The following is a 4,516-nucleotide window of genomic DNA, read 5'->3' as shown; positions in this document are numbered from 1 at the left end:
CGGGCTTCAGTAGTTGTGGCACACGGGCTCAGTAGTTGTGGCTCACAGGCTCTAGCGCGCAGGCTCAGTAGTTGTGGCGCATGGGCTGAGTTGCTCCAGAGCATGTGGGATCTTCCCGGACCAGGGTTTGAACCCGTGTCCCCTGCATTGGCAGGCAGATTCTTAACCACTGCACCACCAGGGAAGCCCTTTGACTTCTCTTAAACTCTAGTTTTGGAAGTGATGTTCTGTCAGCAGTTGAAGCAGTTTATTGATTCATAATTTTTCACCTGAGTATTCTTTTATGGTTTTATCTTATTTATTAGGGACTAGATCAATCTGAGACTGGTTATGTTGTTAAAATTAAATTGAATGTTTGTTTAATACATTTTAATTAGAATAAAAAGACATATCAATGTATATAATTTTTTCTACACTGGAAAACATAAAAACAAAATTTAAGGAATATGAATTAGTTCATAGCCTTGCTATGCATTTTGCTAGTCTGATCTTGTATGTGAATTCATAGGAAAGGGGTGATTCTGGACTGTCAGCTCCTCTCCATACAGTGGCTCCACATGGTCTAGGGCTCAGGTCCTTCCACTGGCCCCTCTGCATTCTAACTGGTAGTTGGAGAAGAGGAGCAGAGTTTTATGGCCAGGCCTGGAGGTGACACATTATAACTTCTGCCCACAAAATTTTGAAGAATCCAGTTACATGGCTTCACCTAACTGCAAGGGAAGGTTTAAATGTCTCCTTGTGTGCCCAAGGAAAATGATACCTGATTTAGTCAGCATTCAGCATTGTTTCAGTCACAGAGACATGGAGTATAAGCACCTGTGTATTGCATGCGTCTCTGTATTTCAGGACCCAGCACAGTTCTCATTCAATATGTGTTAAGTGAATTACTACCAAACTTTCTATTAGCTATATAAGCGAATAAAATATTATATAAGGACTATATGTATAAGATGATACACAAAAAATTTGTTCTGCTCTAACCTATGGTAAATTGAGATCAAATAAAGTTCTGTTGATCCATTCATTTAGTGTTGCAAAAACATAGTCATCAAATGCAAAGTCCCTGAGAAATGGTTTCTATCAGAAAATATTAAGCATCATAACATTGAGAGAGGAAATGTCAGATGATGTCTGAAAATACAGACATCCACTGATGTGAACTAACATTATATTAGGTAATGTGAACAACTTGAGCCATGAAAGAAATAGAAATACATATACTGTAAACAAGTCAAAATAGCCAAATGAGGAAGCATTAAACTGCTGCTGCAAATACTTGGGGTAAGATACCTTTTTGCCCCATACAAGTATGTTTACTGCAGTTCTCTACAGAAAGAGTAAGTATCTACTGAGGTAGTGGGAGAGGGGGCTGTAGGGGAGTACCTTTAAGTTTCATCGAGTAACCAGTTCTCTAAAAGAGAAGATTGCCATCATCTTCTTACTTAAAAATAGATAGCTCTCGGGGGAGAGGGGGAAGATGGCGGAGGAGTAAGACGCGGAGATCACCTTCCTCCCTACAGATACATCAAAAATACATCTACATGTGGAACAACTCCTACAGAACACCTACTGAACGCTGGCGGAAGACCTCAGACCTCCCAAAAGGCAAGAAACACCCCACGTACCTGGGTAGGGCAAAAGAAAAAAGAATAAACAGAGACAAAAGAATAGGGACTGGACCTGCACCAGTGGGAGGGAGCTGTGAAGGAGGAAAGGTTTCCACACACTAGGAAACCCCTTTGCTGGCAGAGACTGCGGGTGGCAGAGGGGGGGAGCTTCGAAGCCCCAGAAGAGAGCACAGCAACAGGAGTGCGGAGGGCAAAGCAGAGAGATTCCCCCACAGAGGGTCAGGGCCGACCGGCACTCACCAGTCCGAGAGGCTTGTCTGCTCACCCGCCGGGGCGGGAGGGGCTGGGAGCTGAGGCTCGGGCTTTGGTCAGAGCGCAGGGAGAGGACTGGGGTTGGTGTCGTGAACACAGCCTGAAGGGGTTAGTGCGCCACGGCTAGCTGGGAGGGAGTCGGGGGAAAAAGTCTGGAGCTGCTGAAGAAGCACGAGACTTTTTCTTCCCTCTTTGTTTCCTGGTGCGCAAGGAGAGGGTATTAAGAGCGCTGCTTAAAGGAGCTCCAGAGACGGGCATGAGCCGCAGCTAACAGCGCGGACCCCAGAGACAGGCATGAGATGCTAAGGCTGCTGCTGCCACCACCAAGAAGCCTGTGTGCGAGCACAGGGCACTCTCCACACCTCCTTTCCGGGGAGCCTGTGCGGCCCACCACTGCCAGGGTCCCGGGATCCAGGGACAACTTCCCCGGAAGAACACACGGTGGGCCTCAGGCTGGTGCAATGTGATGCTGGCCTCTGCCGCCGCAGGCTTGCCCCGCATTCCGTACCCCTCCCTCCCCCCAGCCTGAGTGAGCCAGAGCCCCTGAATCAGCGGCTCCTTTAACCCCGTCCTGTCTGAGCGATGAACAGACGCCCTCCTGCGACCTACATGCAGAGGCGGGGCCAAATCCAAAGCTGAACCCCGGGAGCTGTGCGAGCCAATAAGAGAAAAGGAAATCTCTCCCAGCAGCCTCAGGAGCAGCGGATTAAATCTCCACAATCAACTTGATGTACCCTGCATCTGTGGAATACCTGAAGAGACAACGAATCATCCCAAATTGAGGTGGACTTTGAGAGCAAGATTATTTTTTCCCCTTTTCCTCTTTTTGTGAGTGTGTATATGTATGCATCTGTGTGAGATTTTGTCTGTATAGCTTTGCTTTCACCATTTGTCTTAGGGTTCTATCCATCCGTTTTTTTGTTTGTTGTAGTTTAAAAAAATTTTTTTTCTTAATAATTATTATTTTACTTTAATAACTTTATTTTTTTTACCTTACTTTATTTTCTTTTATCCTCTTTCTTTCTTTCTTTCTTTCTTTCTTTCTACTTTTTCTCCCTTTTATTCTGAGCCGTGTGGATGAAAGGCTCTTGGTGCTGCAGCCAGGAGTCAGTGCTGTGCCTCTGAGGTGGGAGAGCCAACTTCAGGACACTGGTCTACAAGAGACCTCCCAGCTCCGTGTAAAATCAAAGGGCGAAAATCTCTCAGAGATCTCCATCACAACACCAACAGTAAAATAGATAGCCGCATAGCACAGGGAGATCAGCTCATTGCTTTGTGACCACCTGGAGGGGTGGGATAGGGAGGGTGGGAGGGAGGGAGACGTAAACGGGAAGAGATATGGGAACATATGTATATGTATGACTGATTCACTTTGTTATAAAGCAGAAACACACCATTGTAAAGCAATTCTACTCCAATAAAGATGTAAAAAATTAATTAATTAAAAAATTAGGTCTGAGCTAGGTTGCTAGTATGGTGTTTTTGATTGCAACACCACCTTTTTATTGAACCAAATAAATTATGTCAAAAACCTGCACTTAAATTATAGTTATCTTATGCATATGGAGGTAAAAGCCCTTTCATTATTAATTTATATTTGAAACCACTTGTTTAAATTATTTGATACTATATAGCATAGTAGATAACACCACAATTACAGAGAAACAGTAATTAGATACAATATAGTGATACAGGGATAAGAAATTCAAAGGGAGCAAAAGCTTCTTTTAACAAGGTCTGAATGGATGCATTAGAAATTATGGGGGTAGTTCCTTCTCCTAAGGCGTACATTTATTGGAGTAACAGCCAAGGAGACTGAGACAGTTGAACTGCCTTCTGAAAGGTTTCTTGAGGACTGGGTTATGGGATACACTTCAGGGAGCTGGAGAAGAAGTTACCTGGATGAAAGTCCATCTGAAAAAATGTGGGGTGGCTTCTAAGGTGGGAGCGATGGCTGGGGAATTCTTTCTGCTTCAGCTGGTATACTCGGAACGCTGCTCTTTCCCCTCCTACCTCTGTGGTTTTGGAACACAGCCTATTCATTATTAGAGTAATGAGTTTTAAAATGCAGGTGAGCAAACCAGTTTAAAATTTTTTCAACTTAGTATTTAGATGAAGTTAAAAAAAAAAAGACTTGACAAATTAAAGGACTCTAAAGTGCATTACTAATGAAGTCCCTAAAGTGTTCGTGGTGATGCTCTGCAGGAAACCTGTGGACGGTCAGCTCCACCTTCTCTTTTACTTCCACGCACCTCTTCATCTTTCTCTGGCTCGAAGCTCCTGACAAGATTTTTTAGTTCAGTGAGATAAGGACAGACTTTGGGGCAGAGTCTTGGGTAAGCATTCTAGCTCTGCAGTACTGTGTGACTCTGTGTAGGTTCCGCACCTCGGTTTCTTTATCTGAAATACTTCACTGGTAAGATCGTTATCAAGGGCTCAAAAGCAGCTTGAGACATACGTGTTACCCTTGCCGTGTGGCTCTGCGAGAATGGCAGGCCCTGTACAGAGTCCGGAGTAGCTGTAATCTCTTCTTTCTCCCCGAGTCCAGGGCGTGGCCCACAGGTGAGCGCGGCTGACCTTCGGAGCACCCCAGGTATGCGTCCGCAGGTGAGCGCCCTCGCCCTCGTGGCTCCGGT

Source organism: Neophocaena asiaeorientalis, unplaced genomic scaffold, assembly GCF_003031525.2.
Source record: "Neophocaena asiaeorientalis asiaeorientalis breed wild unplaced genomic scaffold, Neophocaena_asiaeorientalis_V1.1 scaffold487, whole genome shotgun sequence".
Classification (NCBI taxonomy): Eukaryota; Metazoa; Chordata; class Mammalia; order Artiodactyla; family Phocoenidae; genus Neophocaena; species Neophocaena asiaeorientalis.
Note: the sequence above shows the minus strand (reverse complement) of the source record.